We start from the raw sequence: 23,300 nt of genomic DNA, 5'->3' as shown, positions 1-23,300 counted from the left end.
ACATATTTCGGTTTATTTTCAATAAAAATATATTTTGATTCGAAAATTTGTGTGAGATATTTTGGAAAGCCTTTTCTAGACACAAAATATTTAATAGATCCCTATTACAAACCATACAATTTTAGTATCTATGATAAAACACCGACTTATTCCCTATTACAAATCATACAATTTTAGTATCTATGATAAAACACCGACTTATTTCGAATATATCCTTAACATGGCTTCAAAACATAGTTAAAAACAATTATACAAAATATATAATAGAAAATGAAAAAAAAAAACGGCAAAGCAATAATGACAAATATTTTAAAATATATATAATATTGAATGAAACTAACGACAAAAAACAATTAATGGGGAACGGAAAACTGGATGCAAATGCATCGAACTAACCTTAAATAATATTTAACGGAAAATCGGAAACTGGATGCAAATGCAAGCATTAAACTAATCTTAAAAAGTAATTAATAGAAAATCAGAATATGGATACAACTGCATTTGCACCAAGTTTATGATTTTCAAACGACAAATATAGTTTTACATTTTAAGTAGTGTTTATTATAATTATTTTTATTGTGATTGGGAATACCTTGCTATTCAAGTATCTTCAATATTATCTTCACCGCATTGGGCATTCTCACAAAACTTCAATTATTAAACCTAACAATAAAAAAAAAAAAAAAAAAAAAAAAAAAAAATCGATTAGTTTTATCAAGATTTGGTGCTTCCTTTTTATAGAGAGTGGTGCAAGAAATTTAAATGAGTAATTAATATAATTTTTATATCTCATAACTATGCATAGTTGCTAATATTTTTTAGAATAATTTAATATAACGGCACCCGTTCGTAGGACACGTTCATATGATAAATCTTTTCAAGTAGGAGTAGTGTATTATTTGAGAATATGGAAATAATCAATTTGTTTTAGTGATTTGTACACATTAGTACGTAAGCCGAACGATGATGATTTACCGCTAAATCACCATAAATCTAATAAAACTATTATACAAGCTAGATCGAGTTTAAAATAATTTTATTTGAAAATTACAGATTAATATTCTAAACCACAAAGTGAATAGACTATCTCAATTTGATCCATTAGTTTCCAAGTACTTATGCACCATAATCGCTGCTCATTAACGTATTTCGGTTTATTTTCAATAAAAATATATTCTGATTCAAAAATTTGCCGCTAAATCACCATAAATATAAGAAAACTATTATACAAGCTAGATCGAGTTTAATATAATTCTATTTGAAAATTATGGATTAATATCCTAAACCACAAAGTGAATAGGTTATCTCAATTTGATCCCTTAGTTTCCAAGTACTTATTCATCATAATCGCTGCTTGTTTCGACCCCCACCTACGTGGCAAACGTCCATTAGTAGGGGTCTCTATTTTATTCATTTAATCAACAGGGCTAAAGCCTAATTCGCAATATCATGGATCAATGTACAGGCCCATTAACTCATGTGTCTAAGGTGAACCTTAGCCACATGGCTTGCCACTAATGTACATTGATTTATGTCCAGATTCATTTCTTATCAAAGAGATAATTATCAGTTGAGAGTTATATTCTATCACAATGACTCAAGCTACAAGAATACTTGAACTACAAGGATTCTCTACTCTACCTATATAAATACAAATCTATTTTTCATTTAGAACTACGTTCTTGAGACTTGATCCCACTGATAATTTGGGTACGTAGGCAACCGCAAGGTACAGTCTCATCATTCCCCCGATCACCATCATTTTTCTAATTACTTTTCTACGTTCTTCGTCTTTTTCATCAACACTTGGTGTTTTGATCATATTTGGTCGAAACATAATTGGCGCCGTCACGTGGTTCTTATACTACACCCTCGATCACGTTCTGGCGAAAGTTATGACGATACCGAAGAGCTCAAGGTCCCGATGTGATTACTGACGATCATCACGAACATGATGGTCAAGGACAACTTGGCGCTGACAGCATAATACCTTCAAATACTGTCGTTCCACCAATGCGCCAAATTATTCAGCGTGAGGTTATTGCTTCTGACGATTCTCCAGTATCTGATGCGGATAATGTAAGTCATATGTCTCGAGAAGCACTTCTTCAAAAGTTAAAGACTGTCCGCAAACAGAATAATTACTACAGGCGTCATCTTAAACGACGCGCTCCACTTGTAGATGATGTTGTATCTGTCACACCACAACGTCACACACGCCAACGACATAATAGTGTGTGGGATCGTTTAAGTGGTGAGGATGAGATTCGCAATATTCGCAATGACCATCAACAAGTTAAGAGTAATGGGCTTACGAATTCCCGACCTCCACCGAAAATCTCCACCCACTTGGTCACGTTCTCGGTAGGCAAGGTATCGCTCATAATCGTCCGACCGCACCCCACGGTCCTACAAATTTTTCGCAAGTCCCGAGGAATTCAAATGGCGAAACGTAATAATGATCGCACTCATGATCGTAACCATCGGTATGGTGAAACACTTCAAAGAACGCTGGTTCTTATCATTCCGAACATTATCGTCTTGAAAAGCCCAACGTATTCATCCACAATCATCTCGACACGGAAACGATGAATCTTCGCCGTTTTCTTCTCGCTCGTTTCGCTCCCATAGGCGCATCATGACTATGATGATCAAACAGATAATGGATCCGATGACTCCTCAACGTGTCGGAGAAATGATTAAAAAGCTCTTACGGACAAATGATCCTTTTGAATCGACACTAGAAAATCTGGCGGTTGAAGATGGTATTTTGGACAAATTTTCTCTCGCCGTCCAAAGGGGCTACTCATAACAAAGACTTCAAACAACCGAGTTTGATCAATATGATGATGATGTCGAGGGTTGCCCTATGCTTCATGTGATTAATTTCACAAACAAACCGGTTTTATCGGGAGGTGATGATGCTTTAAAATGCAAACTTTTCCCTTCTACATTAAAAAGGGGCGTTGGTATGGTTTAGCGAATTACCTCCGCTCTATTCGTCGATTCAAGGACTTAACCGAAAAGTTTTCAAGACGTTTTCATCATAATCTCAAACGTCCAAATGGAGTCCGAAGTTCTTTTCAACATCAAGCAACAACGCGAGGAAACTCTCCGTAGTTTTATCGCGACGTTTCCGTTTAAGCCGCAAACCGGTGAGATTTCGAACAATCCGATCTAATGGTGGTTTACGCTTTTAAAGAAGCTATCTTGTTTGATAAAGATGGGTTATACAACTCTCTTGTTCGATATTCCATCTTCCCGCGTCGCGTTATACCGGCCGAGTTCAACAATTTATCAATGTTGAAGACGACACGGTACCGCTCGAACTTCTCGTGACAAAGATAATAAAGGAAAGGATTTCAATGATCGGCCGAAATAAAAACGAAGAATCCGACTTTTGATCAACAAAGAACCCGGTCGAAGCCTCCGTATAAGAAAGAAGACTCCACGAGCAGGACTGGAAAGCCTTTTACTGATTTTGAATTAACTCCGCTTAATACCAAATATGCGGTAGTTTACGACAAAATCAAGGATAAGAGTCTGCTCACTCCGCCGTTTCCCTTGCGCGACGACACTAAAACGACTCGCGATAAATCGTTATGGTGCAAATTTCATAATGATTATGGTCATGAGACGGAGAATTGTCGATCTTTGCGGGGAAGAATTGAAAAGCTTGTGCAGAATGGAAAACTTGATCAATATGTGCAGAAGAAAGTAACAACTCAAGCTTTAACTATCACTGATCACAATGTCATTAAGGTTGGACATGCCATTATTGATTCATTGTCCAATACTCAGCGGAAAACTGCTCGCCGTTCTAAAGTCAAATATCTGTCTAATTTGTAACGGTTAATCGGGATCAATTTCGTGGAAGGTTTTCGCATCGGAGACTATTGAAGATGAACCATTATGTTTCAATCGACCAAGATCTAATGGGCGTGCATGTTCCTCATTATGATCTTTGTCGTGATAACTGCAGATATCGGTTGTATCGCGCGGTACAACGATAATGATCGACAATCGTAGTTCAGCTAGTGTCATGTTTTCTCGGGTGTTATCGCAAAGATTCCTTTTATTGATAACTTGGTCACCCCTGAAAATGCTCTATCGTTGGTTTTGATGGTACCGCTACTCATTCGCGTTGGAAAGGTGTCTCTCCTGGTCACTCTTATGCGTAGGAAGTCAATATTGATTTCTTATTGATGGATTGTAAATCCCCTTACAATGTCATCCTTGGTAGAGATTGATTCATTATATGGAAGGAAGTCGCCTCAACATATCATCAAGCCATCAAGTTCTCATTCAATAAAAAGTATGTAAGGTGCGCAATGATCAACCGGCATCTCTAATTTGCCACGACAATGTTCTCGATGATTATAAGAAGTCCGGGTTGTTGGATCTAACTATTCGAGTTCCAACGCCAAAATAATTAATTACAGATCCGGACCTTCAGTTTACTCGCCAATAGAAATGTTGAAGGACCCCCGACAGTCGATCCACTTTTAGAAGTTCAAATTGGCCAACTCCCCTCAAGAGACTACTTTTATTTCAAAATTTAACTTCCGTAAGAGGAGAGACAAGAGCTTATTTTGTTATCAAGGAAGAATAATCATGTGTTTGCTTGGCTTAATAGAGCAAATGCCTGGTATAGATCCTTCGGTGGCTTGTCATAAACTCGACATTGATCCTAATGCAAAACCAGCTTCGACAAAAGCCCCGGCGATGGCCCCGATAGAAAGATGAAAGTGAAAGACGAAATCGACCGCCTCTTTGTCGTTAACTTTATAAGGCCTGTGACTTATCCAACATGGATGTCAAATGTTGTCGCAGTGCCTAAAAAGAACGGCAAATTACGTGTTTGTATCGATTTCACAAATCTCAATAAGGCTTGTCCGGTTCATCCATATCCATTGCCTCGTATATCTGAAATGGTCGATGCAACATCTGGTTTTCAGCGTTTGTCTTTTTTGGATGCTTATTCTGGTTATCATCAGATTCCGTTATTCATTGAGGACCAAGAGTTCATCATTCATTACGCACCAAGGCATTTATTGTTACCGTGTAATGCCTTTCGTCCGAAAAAAAACGCTGGAGCCACATATCAAAAAAAGCTAGTCAACACTATTTTTCTCGACCTACTTGGAAAGACAAATGGCATACATCGATGACATGGTTGTCAAATCTACGTAAGCACCTCGATCATCTTACGGATTTGCAAGCTGTTTTCGGCTGCATCTCCAATGTCAACATGCGCTTGAATCCGGCTAAGTGTTCTTTCTCGGTTTATCATCCGTAAATTCTTAGGATACATGATGACTAGACGCGGAATTGAAGCAAATCCGGATCAGATTCGAGCTGTCCTTGAAATGCCTTCTCCGACGTCAAAGAAAGAAATTCAACGACTTACAGGACGCTTGGCTGCCCTAAATCGATTTATCTCTCGGTATTCTGATCGATGCCGTCCTTTTTTCCAAACATTGAAAGACGCATCAATTTGGACGGAGGACTGTGAACTTGCATTTCGTCATTTGAAAGCATACTTAGTCCAACCTCCAGTTCTTGCCGGTCCCAAAGAACGGGCAGCCTATAGGTTCAGATTTAGCCGCCAATCGATCATGCCGTAAGTGCCGTCTTATTTGTCAACGGTGGCGATGGGCGTCCTATATTCTTTGTTAGCAAGACTCTTACAAATGCTGAAACAAGATATTCTCGAGTGGAGAAAATTGCATTGGCTTTGGTTCATGCTGCTCGACGTCTTAAACCTTATTTCCAGGGACGAGTCGTCAAAGTTTATAATGAATATCCATCGCGAAAAGCTTTTTCGCAATGCTCGAATCAAGCCTCGCTGCAGAATGGGAAAGTTACCTTAGCTTTATAGCATTGTGTTTGAAACTCGCATACCGAGAAAAGGACAAACTTTGGCTTCGCTTAATGGCTGATTTTCCAATTGAGGATATTCTTATGTCCGACGCTACATTAGATCGAAGAGAATGTCAGCCGACAACACGCCATTACCTCTCGGATGATGATTTGCCAAACTTATCGATGTATCTCACCGATTGTTGGATTGTTTACACTGATGGTTCGCATAATAAATATGGCTCCGGTATTGGGTGTGTAATCTTGCAACCGAATGGAGAAAAAATTGAGAAGTCAGTGCGTTTGGGTTTTGACGCTTCAAATAATGAGGCCGAAAGCACGGTCGTCATTTGCGTCATGCGACCGCTTCTTCACTTTGGGGCTTACTAAGCTACAATTATTCACAGATTCTAAGTTAGTCGCTAGCCAGTTTGGTGGATCGTATGCAGCTCGTGACGATAGAATGGCGGCTTATGTGGACTTAATTCATCGGATTGCTTGAAAATTTTGATTCTATCAAGATTGCGGTACGTCAGCGTCATGACGCGGCGACATCGCGGATTCTCTTGCTTATTTATCCGCAGCTTAAGTCGATAAGCCTCGCCAGATTACCATTGAATTTCAAAAGGAACCGAGTATCGACCGTCCATCGAGGATGTGCGCCGATATGTACATCACTCGAGTTGTTTTTCATCAAGACATTTTCTCGAGGAATCACGCTTATGCCAATTTGATATCTCCCCGGTTTACTCTGAAGCGCAAAGCGTGATCTTGATAATCAAGCCGCCATTGCAGAAAACGCTTTGATCCACAACTTATGCTATCGATGACCACAATGATCCTATTAATGATATTGTCTCGGTTCATACCGACGACGATCATGAAGCCGACAATGCTCCGAGGGTTCCCCGATATAGAGCTAAGTTTTCCACTTACACCTTTGTGACGAAGATGATTGGCGCCTTCCTTATATCACATATTTACATGATCACATCTTGCCTCCCGATCATAAAGTGGGTGATCGTGTAAACGCGATGCTTGGAAATATTGTCTCATATCGACTTCGAACGGTTCATGCTGCAACTTTATCGCAAAAGGCACAAGTCTTAACCCTATGCTTTCGTTGTCTCAGCAGAGCTGGGTTTGCTCGTCTCCGGGCGGAAATTCATTCAGCCTATGTGGGAACCACTCCCGGGCGAAGTCTCGCCATAGAGCAATGACACAAGGATACCGTGGCCGTGACATGCAAAAGGATGCTAAGCGTTTGTCCGAGAAGTGTGTTCCTTTGTCGAAATATGCTAACATGGGAAATCTTCCAAAGAACGGAACTTCATCCAATTTTGAGCCCTTGGCCGCTTGCAAAGTGGGGTCTTGACATCGCCGGTCCTCTTCCAAAAGCTCCCCGGCGTTGTTCGCTTTTACTCGTCGCGAATCGATTATTTTACCAAGTGGGCTGAAGCTATGCCCTTAGCCCGGATCCATGCTTCGATGTTAAAAATTCTTATGGCGAGACATTGTTTGTCGCTTCGGTATTCCAACATCATTGACTTCGACAATGGCAAACAATTTGATGTCAAGAAATTCGACAATTTTGTTCTCGACTTGAAGATTAATCACAATTTCTCGGCACCATACCATCCTCGCTAATGGACAAGCCGGGTTACTAACAAATCCATTCTTGCAATGCCTGCCGACGACTTCAACAGCCCAAAGGAAATTGGGTTAAGGAACTTCCTCGCGTTATGTGGGCTTATCGAACCACACCTAAGCATTCAACCGATTTTCTCCGTTTAATCTTGCTTACGGTACGGAAGCGGTCTTGCCTACAGAGTTGATGACACCAACCACACGAACTTCTAACGTGGAATTGGAGTCGAATGATCAAGCACTTGCTCAAGCCAAAGCCTTGATAGATGAGACAAGAGATGTGGGTCTTCAACAGTTAATTCGTTATCAAGCTGATATGAAACGAAAATATGACAAGAAAGTTAGACTTAAAGTGTTTGAGAAAGATGACTGGGTACTCTGTCGAAAGACGAGGTTGATAGATTCCGGTAAATTTGGAGAAAATTGGACAGGTCCATACATCATAGATCGCCCTACCACCAAAGGATCTTATTTTCTCCGAGATTTAGATGGGAATGTTCTCGATAAGCCGTGGAATGCGTTTCATCTGCGCAAGTTCTATAAGTAGATTTTAGTTGTGTTTTTCCGTTATCCTGGAGAAATAAAATAATACAATATCTAGTTTGTTACCGCCTGCATGTATTTTCCGTTGTTATCTTTGCATTTTGTAAGACTTCGGAATCAATAAAGAAGCGCTTATTTCACTTCGTTCAATGGTATGATTTTGGTTTTAGCGAACCTTATAATCGCTACGACAAAATCCGCGAAATTACCACGCTTAATTTCGCCGCCTAAGTTGAACGCTTTTACGCCGCTAGTTCATTACTATCGCTACACCAAAATCCGACGGTTACCGCTTAGCTTTGTCGACCTAAGTTGAACGCTTTTACGCCGCTTTAGTTCATTACTATCGCTACACCAAAATCTGACGGTTACCACGCTTAGCTTTGTCGGCCTAAGTTGAACGCTTTTACGCGCAGTTCGCTACTATCGCTACAACAAAATCTGGGCGAAATTACCACGCTTAATTTTTACGTCGGTAAAGTCGAACGCTTTTACCCAATTACTATCGCTATAACAAAAAATCCGCGAAATTACCACGCGTTTAATTTCGTCGATCCTAAGTTGAACGCTTTTACGCCGCTTAGTTCATTACTATCGCTACAACAAAATCGGCGAAATTACCACGCTTAGCTTTGCCGGTCTAAGTTTGAACGCTTTTACGCCGCTTAGTCGCTACTATCGCTATGATAAAATCGGAAATTACCGCCGTTTAATTACCACGCGACTCCTAATAAGTTGAACGCTTTTACGCCGCTTAGTTCATTACTATCGCTACACCAAAAATCTGACGGTTACCGCTTAGCTTTGTCGGCCTAAGTTTGAACGCTTTTACGCCGCTTAGTCGTTACTATCGCTATTTAAAAAATCGTTTAAATTACCACGCTTAATTTCACGCCTGTTGAACGCTTTACGCCGCTTAGTCGATATCGCTACGACAAAATCCGGACGAAACTTACCACATTTACTTTTCGTCCGCCTAAATTGAACGATTTTACGCCGCTTAGTCGGGTACTACTTTTCGGCGCTGTCAACATCCGATGAAGTGCCCCGCTTCGCTTCACGCTCAAGATCGGAGCATTTTTTCGCTCAATCTAATTTTGCAAGCTTAAAGTTAGCATTGGGGGCGTTTCAACAACATTGTCAGTTTTCCATAGGTATGTTATTTGACATCACACTGATATTCAATAGCCAACACATACTTTATTTTCATAAAAATAATTTTTAGCTCTACGGTATTACATACTCGCAATCACATGTTCATTGGTTTGGGAAAATCCAATGGTTTCTTCCCAACTTTTCGCATATACAACTCGTACAAATCTTTGTAATTCATCTTCTCACGTTCTAGTTCATCTCCGCTTCTACTAAAGTCTCTCACGGGGCTTGTCTTACGGACGATTCACAAGCAGTGCCATTTGCACATGATCTTGGCCGAGCCGCTCGCTTAAATCATCATTCGCTTGTTATTTTTTCTCAACCTCTTTTTGCACGCTTAAGTTCCTCGATCTTTGGTCGCCACGAAAGTGACTTCAATTCTATCACATCTGCTTTTAAGTGTTTGTGTTCCTCCGCTATCTCACGTGCTTTCCCAAATTCTTCGTGACGCCATCTCCTCCTTCTTCTTCCGTCCGGCCGGTTAAGTTTTTGTTTTCGCCTTCTAACTTTTTTGATGGTTCCGCTTTAACGCTTTGTTTGCCTCTTCCAATTTTTGGTTGAGTATCTTCGCTTTTTTTTTTTCTTCTAAGGCATTGACTTCATTCGTAACGATATTTTTCTTCACGACTTTTTCATGAATTTCTTTTTGGCCTGCATTTCACCGCCCGCTTTTAACTCATAAAAAAATATATATATATATATATATCTGAGTTCATCATTTTTCTGACTTAAACACAAGTTTGCAATAACTGATAAAAATAATACTATCATACCTGGTTTATACTATCGAAGATCATTGACATTGCTCATTATATTCTCCGATGTTCTCCGTGATTCTGGTCACATTTTTGATATTTTTGAGCCCTTTCATTGGCGTAATCCCGGCGACTCTTTCACTTCGCTTTTCCGGACTTGAACATCTCTCGCTTCAACTACCAATTTCATCGGATTAGTGTTGACACTCATTTCTTTACCGGCCCTAACGCAATAATAAAAAATCAACGATCAACTTACCATTAACAGATTCTCGTGGTTTTCCTCCATGCGTAGTATTACCCCCCCGACGCCACTTGCCGCTGATTGTTGGATTCGTTGCTCCCGCATTTTGCTTTGCCGCTTATTTTCTTTCACCGACTTTGTGATCATTGCACTATCTTTTGTCCAGATCACTGTTTCATTCTTTTCCTCAGATATACCAAACCGTAACGAGATATTACATTTCACCACACTTTTACATATTTATGTTTTCTACGGTGCATACCTTTTCCTCTTGGTGTTCCGTGATGTATTATATTTCGTCCGATGTTTGGTGCATTGTAGTCTCGCCCCTCGAGGCATCATACATTGTACCGTGGGTTGTCTCTCTTGGTCTCCGTCACCCGCTTTCTTGTGGCACATCTTCTTTGTACAGTTCACTTTTTTTTGCTTGGCAAACTCAAAGACTAATTCTCGCCGTGTTAACTCCGCTCCATCTTCTTTTTCACTATCATCACCGCCGCCGAATATTGCATTTCGAGACTCTTATTCTTCTTTGCCATTTCGCTTTGTGTCTCCTTGGACCTATCGGGCCGTTGTTCGATACCCCCCCATAATTTCGAAATCGACGATATCATCAAAGTAGCTCAGATCTACCAATCTTTCATCGAGCATTCATGAAAGAAGAACCGAAGATTGCTCTCCACTTCCTTGTCCAATTCAATGTCTGGTAGTATACTCGCGTTTTCTGTTAGACACAAAAATAACTCGTGTTAGTCAACAGTTTAATCAGAGTATAGTTTTCAATACTTATGTTTTGGCTTACCTCGAATTTGTTCGCACTTTAAACTCGGCCGGATTCCACTTCCTCGCAAGCGTACAAAATCTATCCCATCCGGGCGATACTTTTTTTGAAACCTTTAAAACTTCTATTTGAATCCTTGAATTCAATTTCAAATTTTATGTACCCTTTCGTCAGTATGGCTTTCGGTCGTATCAACGCGAAGATTTCTTGAGCCCCGAACCTTCTGTTAAATTCATTTTGTAAACGGTGCGCTCTCGTAAAGATTAGCCAGAACGATATTGGCAGTTGTCCCGGTGCAATTTGCCACCACTCCAGTAATTGCGCTATTTCTTTGCTCAACGGAATTGCGTTCCTGCAATTTAATTGTGTGTAAGCCATTACTACTTCATCTTCTTCGACTTCCGTTTCAAACTCGTACACTTCATCCATCTCAAATTTCTCGAGTCCTAGTATTTTCTGTATTTCCTTAAGCGACCATCGACGCGTTCCGTGATAGTCGCCAGATTCTGCCACCTTCTTTCCACCTCACCAAGTCTCAAGCGTCGCCATCGAAGTTTTTTCTTCTCGATTATATTTCATCCAGATATTACGGTAGTTTCTACCTGAAAAAGCACATAGCATCGGGTCGATAGGTCGAAAATCGGGACAAAAAGCGGGAAACCGCCCAACAAAACAAAATAGAACCGGGTCCCAAAACTTAATTAAATTGGGCCCAAAACAAAACATTTAAATTACGCGACCCACACAACTTAAAATAGAATCCGGGCCCAAACCCAACCGACCCACTTAGTCTTGACCCAAGCCCAAAACCAAGTTCGGTTTTGTTATCGCTTCATCTTCTAGCTCCATCACCACTTTTTCAATCCGCCACCACTACAGCCACCACCGCAACCTTTACACAAAAAACCAGCGGTTTGGTTCTCTCAGAAAACCCCTATCCACCGATACCCAAAACGCCATTGTTATACGACAAAATCGAGGTCGACGCCATTAATGGCTCCTCTCCGAGCTTCAACAGTTCAAAAAAAAACACCATTCCAATGAACTAATGCAAGAGCAGAAGACATCAGCTTGATAAACCATCCAATCCGTCCCGCCAAAACAACAAAAGTGTCTCCGAACAAATAATGTTTTGTATTCAGGCTTTAGCAAGGTTTAGCGGATCATCACCGTGGGTCTAAACCTCCAAACTCGTTTCTTTTCAAGCCGGTAGCAATTATCGATTCCAAAAGCAAGTTCTAGCTCATCATATTCGTAAATGAGTCTTCAAAAGATAAGCCATCTCAAACGTGAAAGCTAAGCTTTCCTATAAAAAGAAGAGATTATCCCGTTCCACACCGGGCATGAATCTCTGCTTCACCGAAGCTTGCGATCTCGGGTTTCATAGAACTGAAGACGCCTATCCAACGATTCCCCGATGACCTTTAGCGCAGAAAAAGAACATAAACAAGCGCATCAACAATGGTCCATGGTCGATATCTAGCAATATCGGCAATAGTGTAACGGGCGAAGGGGTGAGATGAGCTGATGGAGAAAACGCACTGCTAGTCAAAGCCAAGACTTCCATCCAAACGGACGGTTACGCTTTATACGCCTACGCCTCTCGGTTGATTGAGCCTTATTTTTATGAGATGGGATGTGCGGCTACAAAGACTTATATAGGTTTCATGAGGTTTTCCAAACTTTGGTGGGATTCTTCTCCAACTCCGACTTCATCTCTACACTCAATTCTTATCTTATCCGACACTTTGAGTCCAATTACGTTTTAAATTCCTTTTATTATTATTATTACTATACTGCCCCTACGTTTAATTTAATCGGTCTAATCCTAGTATCGCTATTCCTGTGGTACGTGGCGTCGAAATCAACTTTCGTATATGGTCACGTAATGCGTTCGGTCCAGTTTTCAACAATCAATTTCTTTCAAAAAAATTTATGTGCATTTTTTAGTCATTTTTTAACTACACTGCGTCTCGTATATGTTAATTTGACATTATTTCATTTCCGATAATTCACAAAAAAATTTCCGATTGTTCATTTTCCTATCATTTACGTTCACACGATACTTTGTTATACATTCCACTTACTCTTTTATTATTTCACGTTTTCCGTGATTTTTCTTCTCTTCTTTGCCATGTGAACTTTGTTCACCTGACAAAGAGGGGGCGGTGTTTCGACCCCCACCTACGTGGCAAACGTCCATTAGTAGGGGTCTCTATTTTATTCATTTAATCAACAGGGCTAAAGCCTAATTCGCAATATCATGGATCAATGTACAGGCCCATTAACTCATGTGTCTAAGGCTGAACCTTAGCCACATGGCTTGCCACTAATGTACATTGATTTATGTCCAGATTCATTTCTTATCAAAGAGATAATTATCAGTTGAGAGTTATATTCTATCACAATGACTCAAGCTACAAGAATACTTGAACTACAAGGATTCTCTACTCTACCTATATAAATACAAATCTATTTTTCATTCAACTACGCTCTTGAGACTTGATCCCACCGATAATTTGGGTAATGTGAGGGCAACCGCAAAGGTACAATCTCATCATTCCCCGATCACCATCATTTTTCTAATTACTTTTCTACGTTCTTCGTCTTTTTCATCAACACTTGGTGTTTTGATCATATTTGGTCGAAACACTGCTCATTAACGTATTTCGGTTTATTTTTAATAAAAATATATTGTGATTCGAAAATTTGCCGCTAAATCACCATAAATATAATAAAACTATTATACAAGATAGATCGAGTTTAAGATAATTCTATTTGAAATTACGGATTAATATCCTAAACCACAAAGTGATGAAGCTATCTCAATTTGATATCTTAATTAGTTTCCAAGTAGTTATACACCATAATCGTTGGTCATTAATGTATTTCGGTTTATTTTCAATAAAAATATATTCTAATTTGAAAATTTTGTAAAGCATTTTCAGCCCACAAAATATTTAATAGACTTATTAGGCAATCTCATAAAACTTCAATCAAACTTCTATTATTAAACAACAAAATGAAGTTGAAGGGTTTTATCAAAGGCGAGTTATGTTTTTTTTAATGGAGAGTGAGATTTTCACGTTATAAAAATTTTGGTTGATTGATCAATATAATATCAATATATAATAGTTTTACATATTTGCAAATATTTTTCAGAATAATTAATATAACAGCACCCGTTCGTAGATAATCTTTGAAGATTCCACATAATGAGTCATGCATAATTTAAAGAATAATTAACGAGAAATCGGGAACTGGATAATCTTCGATGATCCCACATAGTAAATTAAGCATAATTTATTTTTTATGTCATGTTTGCAAGGACACTACAGATGGATCAGTAGAAGTTGTATTACACACCACATTGGATAATTATAAGAAAATCGAAAACTGGATTCAAATACATAACTGAGCTCAATGAGTAATTAATGGGAAATCGAAACTTTATGCAAATTGTATTAAACTAATGACAGAAATAACTAACGGAAATTATAATTGGATGCAAATATTTGAAAAATATTTAACAGAAAATCGAAACGGTATGCAAACACATCAAACAAACCTCAAATAATAATTAATCGAAACCGAAAACCGGATGCAAATGCATTGAACTTAACTCAAAAAAATAATTAACATAAAATAAAACACCGAATGCAACTGCATTGAACTAACCTCATAGAATAATTTGTGAGAAATCGGAAACTAAATGCAAATGCATTGAAATAACTTTAAAGAATAGTTAGCGGGAAATCAGAAGTCGGATATAATTGTATCGAACTAACCTCAAAGCATAAATAATTAGAAACTAGATGCAGATGTATTGGACTAACCTTAAAGAGTTATTAACAGGAAATCAGAAACTATATCTAAATGCAATGAACTAATCTCAAAGACTAATTAATGAAACATTGAAAAATGAATGAAACTGCACTAAACTAACCTAAATAAATAATTAACGGTAAATTATAAATTTGATATAACTGCATTGAACTAACCTCAAAAAATAATTAACGAGAAATCAAAAACTTGATACAAATGCATTGAACTAACCTCAAAGAACAATTAACATAAAATCGGAAATTAGATGCAACTGCATTGAACTAACCTCAAAAAATAATTAACTAAAAATCAAAAACTGGATGCAACTGCATTAAACTAAAATCAGAAATTAACTAACGGGAAATCAGAAATTAGATGCAAATGCATTGAAATAATCTAAAAAAATAGTTAACTAGAAATCGAAAGTCGGATGTAACTGCATCGCACTGACCTCAAAGCATAAATGTCCACTTTTTTAGCCTTCTCACATTAGTAATTACGAGTAATTAGGAACCTAAAATGAAAGTGAGTTTATAAAAACAGACTCTTACATGCACTACACCAGAATGGTAAATCTGTAACAGACCAAATTTTTCATTACTAACGGATATATTCGTAAGCAGTGTTGTCACGGATATAAGCGTTAGTGATCAGGTTATCTGTTACTTTATTTCTTTTTATTCTTTAAATTATTTTATAAACTTTTTCTTATATAACCTAACGCAATATCCGTTTAGAAAACACCGAGTACAACAACTAATTTAAGTGCAATCGGTCGCCGACCGATAGTTTACTTGCTCAACGTCCCCAGTTCGATTCTGGGCAGCAACCCTAGTTGTTTTTTTGTGACCAAAAACATAAGATAAATTAAGTGAGGATCAAAATTCCACATTCTCGTCTATCTCTTTTTTTTTTATGGTTCGCTATCTCGATCTCTTCAATCCTCTTTCAAACCTGCGTTTCCCATCTTCACACAAATCAAAGCCTTTGTAATCTTTACCATTTTTTGTCGCCATCCAAAATCCCCCTTTCTATGCATTGCTTCACTTCAACAAAGCAACCTAAAAAACTCAACTTTTCCCTTTCTGTTGCTGAAGCCGCCCAATTAACCCTAGATTTGGGTGAATAACTATCATTTGCTATCATAGGGATAACTTCTGAACTGAAGAAGAATCGTTCAAAACCCCTATGTTTTTCTCAATTATCAAACACTCATCTCATCTTCTTCTCATCAAACCCTCTTCTCACGAGATCTTTTTTTTTTTTTTAATTTTTTTTTTGTGGTGGCACATTCAAAGGTAGAAGAAGACAGCGCCCATCTCTAGGTTAATCAGGGGAATCTTCACCGAGTATTCTAAGTTTAACTCTGAGGTGAAAGTTTAAATCTATGTTGGTTTAATACTTAATAGCGGGGGTTGCTTTATTGATTGAGCTAGGTAAGTAGCCTATTCAAATAAATTGGATCCATGTTCACTTCTGGCCATGTAGAACCTGACACATCTGTCGTTGAATGGCTAAAAGTTTTACTCACTGAAAATTTTATATTTTTGTTGTAGGACACATATGCAACTCGTTTTGCTTTCTTCATTCTTTCCTATTTTGATTTTGATTTTTGGGACTGAAGTAGTGTACGAAGATCAGGTAACTTCCTTTCAATATACGCAACTGCGTGGTTCCTCTTTGATTTATATGTCAATTTCATTATCAATTTAGATGTATTTATACCTTTGCAGCTAATTTCTGTCTAGTTTACTTGATTACACATCGACATGTAGTTGTAAGTTGTAAGTGTACTAATTAGTCTTATGCCTGTATGGTCATGAAATCAGTGCCATACAAAATTGGACCATGCTTTAAGATCATTGTTTACGATTTTTCAGCAATTTTATTTAATTTAATGCTTATTGCAATGACTCAAATACTCTAACAAGTTGCTAGCAATTGCCAAGATTGAGATTTGAATTTCAAGTAAGTTAGACATCGAGTGCCTTATTAGTGTGAACGCAGCTCGAGTAGTGTGCGGTAATGGCTCAGTCGTGTCTGCTTTCATTTTTTGTACACAGACAACTTAGGAGCGACTTGACCGTATGCCACTAGTTTGTCAGTGAACTATGTCTATGGACCATGTTAGTATGTTACTAGCTAGTCTAGTATTCTGCAATGAATTTAGCAAGTAACGGGGTTATATCACTGTCTATAGACTGTAGTCAGTTTCATTTAGCAAGTAACGGGTTTGTATCAATGTCAGTTTCAAGAGTTTCACTAGTTAGTTTTATTTACAATTTGAGTACTTGATATTCCATCATTATGTACTGTTCCTTTTGGTATTCATTTATTATGAGCTTTATATAGAATGTGATTGCTTTGAAAGAGAGTCCAAGTTGGGAGCTCGGCTGTCCGATTGTGTGTAAAAAAAAGATGTAGTAGTAAAGAGTTACCAGACTCACGCTCCTGCCTTTTTCAACACTTTCTATATAAAGGCTTTTCCAGCCTAAAGAAGGAACATAATAACATACTTTAAGAACAATCCCCTTATATATCTATTTTATGTGTGACAACCGAATTCGTCCAGTTACAAAGAACCATGTTGGGATTGAGTTGAGCCCTTCCTAGAGCGCTTGAAGCTTGTAGACACTAGTACAAATAGAGTCGTTAGATAGTGCTAGCAACTTCCTCTGCCGTTGATAGCTACTTCGAGAACATTGCTAGATTTTTTCTTTTTCTCTTAAGGTAGGTTTCCTTCTCGTAATGAGAGTCGGCTACCGGATTCTGCTATATCCGAACCGAGGATGGCACTTTCGATATTTTTTAGGACTTCCATGCTTACTTATTGGTGCTGCTCTTAGGAATGAATCCCTATCTTATAATAAATCCCAAGCACTTTCTTATTTGAGCTAGGCTACTGCTACAAATGCTTGTTGTCGAAATGCCCCCTTTAAATAAGCGACTCTTAGTAAGCGGCTTTTGTGGTGCTTCCCACTATGATTGATTGATGTCTTTCCTTCTTCAGTTTGCTTTCTCTCGGGGTGCTTTCCAATGGTGATTGGTTAGAAAATAAATTGGTAAACCCTTGCCTCGCCACAAACATCAAACCGAAAACGAAGCTAAAGCTTACCTTGGCTTTACCTCCATACTGGATCGCCGGATAGCCTCTCTCATTTATGTAACTTGATCCCCGCCTCGAACATGAACTGCCATAATCTACTAGTGATCTCAGTATTCATCTGGCGATACTTGTGAGTCAGCCACCTTCAAAGGAAAGAGGTACGTTTGTTTAGTGATCACATAAAGGTACCGTAGAGAGGTTCTTCCCGATGTGAGATTGCCTACTTGCTTCAGGGGAAAGAATTTGAGTGCTGATGTAGTAAACCACCTCATTCTCTTGGTATGCCCCAAATAGGGTAGATTGATAGACCTGTTTAGCACTTGTGTGAAGGATTGACAATGAATCCATTCAAAGGGTTGAGCCCACTGGTTCTTTAACATACGGATTTCCCCCGTGAAAAGATCTTCTCCCTCCTCCGATCCCTCATAAGCCGTAAACCTCGATCGCCTCGTGCTTGAATACAGCCAAGTGAGTATGACTCCCTGGGTTGTGTATGAATGCCTTTTGAGCCAGTTGAACAAGTAGGCATCTTCCTAAACCAGCTGACAGTGGCGGGTTCACTTTGCCTATCTCTCAAGCCATAGGCCTTGCTCTATCAATCAATATACAATAACTTACACTACAATAACTTGTTATGAATAATTCCTTACACTGCAATAACTTGTTATGAATGATTTAGTGTGTGTGTGCCTCTAATATTTGTTTTTCTTTCTCTTATTTCATTCCTGAAGAGGATGAAGAATTGGCACACTGACTGATTTCCTTATGTTTTAAAGGGTGTGGGAAACAATGATTATTTATGTGATGACGGCAAGGCAAAATTTTAGTTTCGAGTCATCAGATTCAGAAGAATGAAATCCAAAGACATGGTACATTTACTTCTTACGTTGATATAATCTATTCTGTCTAGACATGGTAAATTTAGTTTTGAGTCATCAGATTTAGAAGAATGAAATCCAAGTTCACCTTCAGGTATTGTTCTTGCTCAAATCTTGGGTGTGTAGCGAAGTTCTTTTAATACCCTTTAAAGTTAGTTTTTTGTGTACTCTTTTTTTTTGTCATTAGAAAAAAGAAATTACTTGCCTTACTGAAAGAAATTATTACAAACTTAATTTGTTCTTATGAAGGAAATGGGTTGTTGGTAGTGTTTAGATATTGTTTTTTGCATTTAATTCACTTGGAAAATGGATGACTCATTAGCATTATGGTGTTTGAGTGGTAGTTGCTCTACATTTCGAATACGTTGTGGGAAATCATCATGGTAAGGACGAGGTGTTGTTAAGGTGTTATAAGAATTGTGTGATAATGTTGAGGTAGTGCTTTTTAGATTATGTTTTAAGCCTTGGTGAGAGAACCTTTTTGTCTAATTTATTTTCTACCATGGCAGACTCATGGTATGCATGCTGAATCCATGTGATCTTTTAGGGAGGGTGAATCAAGTAAAATAGATTTGGGTATGTGTAGGTTAAGCTTACTAAGTGATTGAACAAGGAGATTTATTTTTCACAATACAAGTTTAGACATCTGAATTTCGGTTGTTTCTTAGGTGCATGAGTTTAATTGTTTGCTTGTATCCTTATTTGTTAGTAATCAACGGATTACTTTATGATGGATAAACACTTCTTTGGCACGTAGGAATTTGAATGCAGACATGGCTGTTCTCAAAGCAATACGAGAGGTACATTTGATATTGCGGCATTGCTACATAATACATTTGAGATTATCAGAGAAACGGAACTATGCACATCCTAATGCCTTCATTGAGGTAATAATATGTCTGTTACGTCATTTTGTGGTATTAAACTATATTTTAGGCTTCAACTTTTTGTGGTATATTCTTTTATGTGGGAAGTATGAGATTAAGGCGAATTTTTTTTGGTAAAAACAGGTATACACATCCAACAATGTAAGGGTGAAGATGGTGGTGCTACTTCTGACTGGTACTTGGCATATTCTCAATGGTCGAGTTGGTAGTTGTGTTAGCTTGTTAGTGTTTGTCAGTTTCTATTATATTGTCTTACAATTGTTGTTGTAACTTTGGATGGATACGATTAGGTTAATTCATTTTTACAAGGGTTTGTTCTGTAAATTTGGATTTGGATTGGTGTCTTTAATTTTATAATGTTAACCGAGTCGGGTTTTCTTTTATTCACTTGTTACTTGAGTTGTAATGTAATGTAATATTTTTGTATGTAAGATGGATTGTGGATAATCAGATGTGATGTAGCTCCGTACAGGGTGGAAATCTTTTGGCACCAGAAAAAATAATTTTTTTTTGCACTGGATTGTTTTTTAGTAACGGTTATATCTATTACGCTAAATGTTAGTAATGAAAGGGCCCCAAACTTCACTAACACTTATATCCGTTAGAAATGAAATATTTCTGTGGACAATCAATAGTTGACTATCTGTTACAAAATAATTACCAACGAATATAACTGTTACTAAATTAATATACGTAATGAATATATCCGTTACTAAATTAATATACGTAACGAATATATCCGTTACTAAATTTGCCTAAATGACTGTAACACCCCAGAAATAACGTATATAAGCGTTAGTAAAAATATAAGCAACGATTATAATTGTTGCTAAACACCACTTATGGTGTAGTGATGTATGCAAACAAATTATAAACTATCGAACTAATCTAGAAAAGCAATTAACGGGAAATCAGAAACTGGATGCAGATGTATTGAACTAACCTCAAAGAGTAATTAACGGGAGATTGGAACATGTATGCAAATGCAATGAACTAATCTCAAAGACTAATTAACAAAACATCGAAAACTTGATGCAATTGTACTGAATTAATCTTAATGGATAACTAACGGAAAATCATAAATAAGTGGATGCAATTGCACTAAACTAACCTCAAATAATAATTAACGGGAAATTGGAAACTTGATGCAATTGCATTGAACTAACCTCAAAGAATAATTAATGAGAAATTGGAAACTGGATGCATCGTACTACATTAAACTAACCTCAAAGAATAATTAATGGAAAATTAAAAACTTGATGCAAATCCATTAAACTAATAATCCTAAAATATATTTGTATTATATGTAGGGGGAATAAATGTCTCAACAAATATAGTTTTGCATTTTAAATAGTGTTTATTATAATTCTTTTATTGTAATTGGGAATGTCTTGCTATTCAAGTAGCTTCAATATTATCTTCGTCATATTGGGTATTCTCACAAAGCTTCAATCAAACTTCTATTATTAAACCTAACAATAAAAAGAAGTCGATGAGTTTTATCAAGGCTTGGTGCTTCCTTTTTATAGAGAGTGGTCAAGAAATTTAAATGAGTAATTAGTATAATTTTCATATCTCATAGCTATGCATAATTGCTAATATTTTTTAGAATAATTTAATATAATGACACTTGTTCGTAGGACACGTTCATGTAAAAAATCTTTTCAAGTGGGAGTAGTGTATTCTTTGAGGATATAGAAACAATGAATCTGTTTTAGTGATTTGTACACATTACGTAAGCCGAATGGTGATGATTTACCGCTAAATCACCATAAATCTAATAAAACTATTATACAAGCTAGATCGAGTTTAAGATAATTTTATTTGAAAATTACGGATTAGTATTCTAAACCACAATGTGAAGATGCTATCTCAATTTGATCCCTTAGTTTCCAAGTACTTATGCACTATAATCGTTGCTCATTAACGTATTTCGGTTTATTTTCAATAAAAATATATTCTTATTCGAAAATTTGCCGCTAAATCACCATAAATCTAAGAAAACTATTATACAAGCTAGATAAAGTTTAAAATAATTCTATTTGAAAATTACGGATTAATATCCTAAACCACAAAGTGAAGAGACTATCTCAATTTGATCCCTTAGTTTCCAAGTACTTATGCACCATAATCACCGGCCATTAACGATTTCTATTTATTTTTAATAAAAATATATTCTGATTCGAAAATTTGTGTGAGACATTTTGTAAAGTTTTTTCAGCACACAAAATATTTAAAATATTTTGTGTGCTGGAAAGGCTTTTACAAATGTTCATTAAAAAAGTGAATATTATTCAATTTGATCCTTAGTTTCCAAGTACTTATGCACCATAATCATTTGTCATTAATGTATTTCGGTTTATTTTCAATAAAAATATATTATGATTCAAAAATTTGCCGCCGTAATTTTCAAATAAAATTATCTTCAACTCGATCTAGCTTGTACAATAGTTTTATTAGATTTATGGTGATTTAGCAAAGAAATTTTCAATCGAATATATTTTTATTGAAAATAAACCAAAATACGTTAATGAGCAAAATTTATGGTGCATAAGTACTTGAAACTAAGGGATCAAATTGAGATAGTCTCTTCACTTTGTGGTTTAGAATATTAATCCATAAGTTTCAAATGAAATTATCTTAAACTCAATCTAGCTTGTATAATAGTTTTATTAGATTTATGGTGATTTAGCGGTAAATCATCACCGTTCGGCTTACATACTAATGTGTATAAATCACTAACACATATTGATTGTTTCCATATCCTCAAAGAATACACTACTCTCACTTGAAAAGATTTATCACATGAACGTGTCCTACGAATGGGTGTTGTTATATTAAATTATTCTAAAAAATATTAGCAACTATGCATAGCAATGAGATATGAAAATTATATTAATTACTCATTTAAATTTATTGCACCACTCTCTATAAAAATGAAGCATCAAACCTTGATAAAACTCATCGACTTCTTTTTATTGTTAGGTTTAATAATAGAAGTTTGATTGAAGTTTTGTGAGAATACCCAATGTGGCGAAGATAATATTGAAGCTACTTGAATAGCAAGGCATTCCCAATCACAATAAAAGAATTATAATAAATACTACTTAAAATGCAAAACTTTATTTGTCGAAACATTTATTCCCCCTATATATAATACAAATATGTTTTAGTTCAATGTATTTGCATCAAGTTTCTGATTTTTCATTAATTATTCTTTCAGGTTAGTTTAATATATTACGTTGCATTCAGTTTCTAATTTCTCATTAATTATTCTTTGAGGTTAGTTCAATGCAGTTTCATCAAGTTTTCGATTTTCTGTTAATTATCATTTGAGGTTAGTTCAGTGCAATTGCATCCACTTTATGATTTCCCGTTAGTTATTCATTAAAAGGTTAATTCAATATAGTTGCATCTAGTTTTCGATGTTTCGTTAATTAGTGTTTGAAATTAGTTCATTGCATTTGCATCCAGGTTCCAATCTCCCGTTAATTACTCTTTGAGGTTAGTTCAATACATCTGCATCCAGTTTCTGATTTCCCGTTAATTGTTTTTCTAGGTTAGTTCGATAGTTTATAATTTCTATACAGTTTGCATATATGTAAGAGTCTGTTTTT

At 36.9% G+C, this 23,300-nt stretch overlaps 1 long non-coding RNA gene across 1 annotated transcript; it reads left to right on the top strand.

The window, feature by feature from the left end:
- Window positions 1-16,366: 16,366 nt before the first annotated feature.
- Window positions 16,367-20,154, top strand: LOC147490501 (uncharacterized). Its single transcript, XR_015197913.1, has 4 exons — window positions 16,367-16,453; window positions 18,695-18,947; window positions 19,554-19,683; window positions 19,807-20,154. It is a non-coding gene; the product is annotated as an uncharacterized LOC147490501 (long non-coding RNA).
- The last annotated feature ends 3,146 nt before the right edge of the window (window positions 20,155-23,300 follow it).

The sequence above is a fragment of the Coptis chinensis genome, chromosome 6, assembly GCF_015680905.1.
Source record: "Coptis chinensis isolate HL-2020 chromosome 6, ASM1568090v1, whole genome shotgun sequence".
Classification (NCBI taxonomy): Eukaryota; Viridiplantae; Streptophyta; class Magnoliopsida; order Ranunculales; family Ranunculaceae; genus Coptis; species Coptis chinensis.
This window is presented reverse-complemented; position numbering and strand designations above follow the sequence as displayed.